The following is a 6000-nucleotide window of genomic DNA, read 5'->3' on the forward strand; positions in this document are numbered from 1 at the left end:
CTCCCACCCTGGTGCCATACTGACTCCTGGGACCTGTTTCTGCCTGTAGGCAGCGAGTGCGTTTCTGCTGTGAGCTGTGGCACTGGGTCGACCGTCCTGGCAGGATGGCACAACAGCCCCAGAGCATGGCCCTGCTGGAAATGACAGCAGAAGTGAGACAGAGCCACCAATCCTCTGCAGGAGAAAACAACAATCCCCTCCCAAGACCCTTCCCCAAACAGCACGGCCGCCCGGGTGAGAGCGTGGCCCACCTTCCCGAGCAGCGTGGGTAGTCAGAGGCCCTTTCCAGGCAGCTCTCAGGGCTGGCGACACGTGCCTGGCCTTTGAGCTCCCCCCCCAACCTTCCCAGACCGACTGGCCCGGTCTCCTCTATGTCTCGTAGGGCAGCAGGGAGCACCACCTGGTGCCACTCAGTGGCTGCAGCCTCAGTCCGGTGGTCTGTCACACCGGTCCGTCAAAAAAGCAGGCTCCGCAGGCCCTGGACACATAGGGGCGTCAACTTTCCTCAATTTGGTCTGTGCTCCAGAATTGTCCGGGAGTGGGAACGTCAGGGCACGTCCATGATGTCCTCCTTTGGCTGCAGTTTCACCGAGGAGCATGACAGGATGTCAAGGAGTCACCAAGCGGTTGCGCAAGATGCTAACAGCCATGGTGACAACACTGTACAGAAAGCTGCATTTCTGCAGGAATGCGGACATGAGGTTGCGCCTAGGGTCCTCTGCACGTCTGAATCCATTTCCCCCAGAGCCCCTCCTGCCAGTGCATGGATGATTCGCACCGAGGTGGAGCTGAGGTCTCTCATAGTGCCTCGGCACTTTTTGGTGACTCACAGGTGACTCCGAGGTGGTCTGCTGGTGCCACCTTGCAATTAAATGTGCCAATCCGTCCCTGAGCCGGGAAAAACAAGCCAGACCCTCTGGGTCAGTGACCTGAACGAGCACCCAGCAACGATGCAAAGATGAGTGTTGTTTGGGAAGACTGCGCCGAAGCAAACAGGTCCACTTGGTGATGGCTCACTTTCAGGCATGAGTCAGCAGGCTCCTTCATTGCTCTCCAGGGCCACGTTGAGCCGTTGCTTCTCCTCAGGAGAGTAATGAGTAAAGTCCTGGCAGGCGAGGCAAGGGCTGTGCAGCTCCCAAAGAAAACACTCTGGCCTTTCCTGACCGAAGACGACAGCTCAGCTGCTGGGCTCCCTTTGCACGGCTGGCAAGTGTGTGCATCACCGAGGCCCGGGGGGGGAGCAGAGATCTGCCGCCGAGTACCCTCATCCACTCCAGCAATGGCCTCAGCGTCCCCATCCCTGCACACAACGGGGTTTCTCTCCAGACTGCAGGAGGGCCTTGTTTGACCACCACCTTCCAGTCACCCCGCGGATCTGAGTCTCCTCCGTTCTCTGTCCCTCAGCGGAGCAGCCATCCTGCAGAGGCTTGGCTGAGCGCTGAGCCGCTCCATAGCCTGCAGGCACTGGTGTTGCTCCGGGTCAGCCTCAGCCCATCAAAGAGAGACCCTTCTGAGTGGCCTTCAGGCGTGCTCCACAGGCAAAGTCCTAAGTGAGTGGTGGCCGTGTTCCCCAGGAAGGGCAGGACGTGCACAACACCTACTCGTGGCCTGAATCTGCTGCTGGAATGAGGCCTCAAACGAGCCTTGGTCTGGGGAAGAAACATAATTGCTATCAACAAAATCACTTCGGTGCTACCCAGGATGAAAGGGGAGCCAAGCATTTCAGGCAAAGGAGGCATGTCTTTCATCTACCAGCAGAGCTTTGAGAAGCCAAAATTGCTGTTTCTCAACATGCTTCATGTTTGTGTCATTTTTCAGCTCCCCTGGGGCTCTGGCCCGCTGTATAAAAGTGTGCCCAACTCCCAGCTCCCCTATCCTCTCCTCGTGCCTTCCTCTGCTCTGGGAAGTTGGTAAGTCTCAGTTCATTTTGCCTCTCGTCTCCTCGGTTGGCAGGACAGATTTTGTGGAGAGGGCTGCATGCATTTTGCCTCCCTTGTCCTCGGTGAATGGTCTAGGATGTGAAACAGGGCATGGGTTGGTTTCTTTGCCAGCAGCGGTTCTTTCCAAGGCTCAGGACGTACGGCCAGCACTCTCTAACCAATGACTGGGCACTTCCTCTGCCATCCGCAGTTCGGCAATGCTCCCTTTGCACTATTGGCCTGACGAGGAGCTTCCTCAGGAGAGCTAGTCCCACCATAGACGTCTTCTTCCGTAGTGGCTGCTGTCTTCAGGAGCCCTGTTGCGTTTTACTCGGACATGTCCCCTCCTGAGAGAAGTGGGCGAGAGGAGCCTGACCTGACAAGAGTAGGGGTCTCGAGGGCGGGGAGGGGGGAGAAGGAGACCTGTTTGTCTGAGTGAACACATTGATGCTGGTACAAGGGCTGATGATCAGGAGGTACACAGCCTGACGCCAAGAGGAGGGGGAGCCTCTTGGTCTGCAGTAGGAAATCTTTCCCTGACTAAGGCCATGGCATCAAGGCTATGCTCAACCCACCTGAAAAACCTGGCATCCAGTTCCGCATACTGGGAGGGGGCTTACTGAGGGCTCTCTCTGGAGCGCCTTCCCTACCAAGCCTTCAAGGCTGAGCAGAAGGACTGTTGTGAAATAGCCTCACAGCCTGCAGACGTACCCTTGGTAATGGAGCAACCGGAGGTAGCAGGGTGCCTCCAATGCGTCAGGCATGCCTGGGAGTGGCAAGGCCGGCTGAGGTATAGGCTGCGAAGGAGCTTGACTTGGACGGGAGGAGCTTCCTTGCGTTTGGACGGACCCTCTCGGATCACCCTTCAATTACAAACAAATGCCCACTGCAGGCCCACCAAAAGGCCCAGAACCCCCCTCTCCGCAGACACTGGAGGTCCATCAACTCTTGGGCCATGCCACTGCTTCCACCTTTGAGAATGATTACCAAGTGGGACCCTGCATTTCATGGGGGTGTTGCAAGTAACTCTGGCCACGTTAGCCCAGGTCCCTGTGGGTGAGACATCCCAGGCGGCTGAGAGAAGAGGTCTTCAGATAGGGCAGGGTGTGACCAGGCAGCGGGGAGGTTAAGGCGGTGGAGAGGAGGGTGCGTTGTGGTGTTCGGCCAAGAGCACAGCAGGGCACCATTGTGAGCCCTGCTGCTGGACACAGCTTTCTTGACTCGTGCCCCATCCCAAATCTCTCTCCGCTGAGCGCCCAGGCGCTGCCCGTTTTCAGGGGAGCCAAGCTGGGCGTCCGGAAGGGCCCAACAGCTAATGCCCTCTGCTCCCTCCCGGTCTTACAGGGTCGCCTCCCTCCGCGAGACATGTCGTGCTACAGCTCCTGCCTGCCAGCCGCCTGCGGCCCAACCCCGCTCGCCAACAGCTGCAACGAGCCGTGCGTCATCCGGTGCGCCGACTCCAGCGTCGCGATCCAGCCCTCGCCAGTCCTGGTGACGCTGCCGGGCCCAATCCTCAGCTCCTTCCCTCAGAGCACAGCTGTGGGATCCACCGCGTCGGCTGCCGTGGGGAGCTCTCTCAGCGCTGGCAGTGTGCCCATCGCTTCTGGGGGCTCCCTGGGGCTGGGGGGCTTTGGGTGGTCCGGTCTGGGCCGTGGGCTCTGTGGGCCTCTGGGACGGGGCAATCTCTTATGCTGAAGCCCGTGGATTGCCTGCCCGTGGCCGAGCGCCAGGAGCCTCGAGGAAAGCCCTGGAGCCAGCCCTGAGAGCGTGGCCGTGGTCTGCAGAGGAGCCGAGCTCCCGCTTCTCCGCCCGCGCTGGGAGGAAGGGGCCTGCGCTGGCCTTCCGTCTCTTCCAAGGAAGCCTCTCCCTTTCCCCCTCTTGCTCTGCTTTACCTCATGCTCCCCATGAAATACCTCCTCCTTCCTTCCGTAGCAACGGGTCTAGGTGATCACGATAGATGACTGCCAGAGCCTTGAAGGGGAACTGGAAGAGAAGCATCCCTGCCGTGGAGGTTTTCCTTCAGATGGCAGCACTCCTCTGAGCTTTACTCAGCCTCCCAAATGCTCTCGTCTTTTCCTTTCTCCTTTGATTTTCTCATTAAAGACACTGGGCATCAGCTTTGCAAGGGAGTCGTGTTTCATTCTCCCCTCTTCTCCGGTCCCAGCCAGCTGAGCATCCAAAAGAGTTCCTCCCTTGGTAAAACGACGGTTTTCTCCCTAGTTCCTGGGTTTGAGAGGGCCTCGTCTTTTGCCCCTGACATCCCATAGCAATGGAGACAAGGCCGGTTTGGGGCGAGAGCTCTTGTGGAAGGAGCCCCATTACCCATCGGGACACCTCGAAAGCCACAAAACAAAGTATGAGGGAAGCCCGAATTTTCTGTTGAATCTCCCTGTGCTGCATTGGTTACGGCAGGGACTCAGCAGACTGCTGGATGAATGAGAGCCAATGGTGGCGCTGGCTACTTTGTCAGGAACGTCTTTGTTAAGAACTCAGAAAGCGAATCCCAGGAATTTTTCACATCCACAACAGGGAGTGCCATCAGTCTGGGGAAGGAGGTCGGCAGAGCACTGTGTTTCCCAGGCCAGTCCCCCCTCCTGCTGTGGGCTCCTGCCCCGGCGGCAATGTTGAATCTGACGGTCCTCCTTGTCCACATATCTCTGCCATTACAGGCCCATGGGGCGGGCTCGGGCTGGGGAAACTACTCGGAGCGACCAGGGTGCAAGTGGTTCTGGTCCCAGCCCCCCAGGGCTGTGCACTGCTCCCTTTTGTCCAGGACAGGAATTAACCGGGCGGAGCAGAAAGAGAGGATCGCAGGGCCCTGCCATCGGTGTCCATCCCACGGTGCGCAACCCCCTACCCACCTTTCTGTTATCCACCAGGGGCAGCAAGCCTGGCCTCTGCACCGTTTCCCCCAGCTCAAGGTCTGACCTTCAAGGCACAGAGAGGCTTGGGCTCAGGGGACCAGTGCAGTGGTTTCAACTCTCTGCAGCACCGGAGCTCTGGCAGGTAAGAAGAGGAGTTGTGTGCAGTGGGGCCGGTGCCCCTCAGCTCCCTCTTCGTTCCTGACTGTTAGCTGTGCTGGGAGAGAAGCAGCCTGTGACGAGATCCTGGGTGAGCGCCAGGGGGAACAGCACAGAGGCACCACAGCCAAGCCTGACGGCACATGCTCTGTCCTGGTGAAAAGTCCACCAGTCGAGCGTGAATGACTCCTGTCCGTATGAGCTGGTGGTATCCTTCCAGAGTGCGAGGGGAACGTGGCTGGTGACAAATCAATCTCAAAGCCAGGCTCGAGTCCTTTGGAGGCGCTGAGCCGCTCCGGGGTCACTCTCCCGTGTTCCTTCCCGGGAAGGAGCGTGGGGCTCCGCCGGTCAGTCATTTTCTGCTGTGAATGCTGAGACCTATTTCCGAAAGGTCCCTGGAGCTGAGCCCAGCTGTCGGGAGAGTGGACCAGTCCCAAAAGGCAAAAGCTGGAGGCTGGCTCCTTCTCTGCCATGTCAAGAAGCAGGTTAAAAAGGTGTAGGTGTCAGGAGCAGGAGCAGGAGCAGGAGCAGGAGCAGGAGCAGGAGGAGAAGCAGCAGCAGGAGCAGCGGCAGCAGTGGCAGGATCGGCAGCAGCATGCTGACGAGGTGGCCGAGTGGTGAAGGCGATGGACTGCTAATCCATTGTGCTCTGCACGCATGGGTTCGAATCCCATCCTCGTCGGTCAGCCCAACAATGGTCAGAGTTTCTGAGTGTGAGCAGCTCGATGTGTGCCCCCAAGTAAGCCTTTGTTTTGAGATGAGAGTGGCCTGCAAAGAAACTTGCAAGGGTTTGAAGTGGCTCAGGACACACCTCAACCTCTTCTGTCTCCACATAGGCAAGAGGAACAAGAAGGGAGAGGACGAAGATCCAGGGAACTCACAGGATGGTCAGCCTCTCCGCAGTCCCTGGGAAGACGATAGAGCAAAACATCTTGGAAGTAGTTTCCAAACATAGGTAGCACAGGAAGGTGGTTGGGAGTAGCAAGCATGGATTTACAAAGGAGAAGTCACGCTTAACCAAGCTGGTAGCCTTCTACAGTGAGGTGACTAGCTTGGTGGGG

General features: G+C 58.1%; 1 non-coding gene across 1 annotated transcript; it reads left to right on the plus strand.

The window, feature by feature from the left end:
• Positions 1-5539: 5539 nt before the first annotated feature.
• Positions 5540-5621, plus strand: TRNAS-GCU (transfer RNA serine (anticodon GCU)). Its single transcript has one exon. It is a non-coding gene; the product is annotated as a tRNA-Ser (tRNA).
• The last annotated feature ends 379 nt before the right edge of the window (positions 5622-6000 follow it).

This window comes from Haliaeetus albicilla, chromosome 12, assembly GCF_947461875.1.
Source record: "Haliaeetus albicilla chromosome 12, bHalAlb1.1, whole genome shotgun sequence".
Taxonomy (NCBI): domain Eukaryota; kingdom Metazoa; phylum Chordata; class Aves; order Accipitriformes; family Accipitridae; genus Haliaeetus; species Haliaeetus albicilla.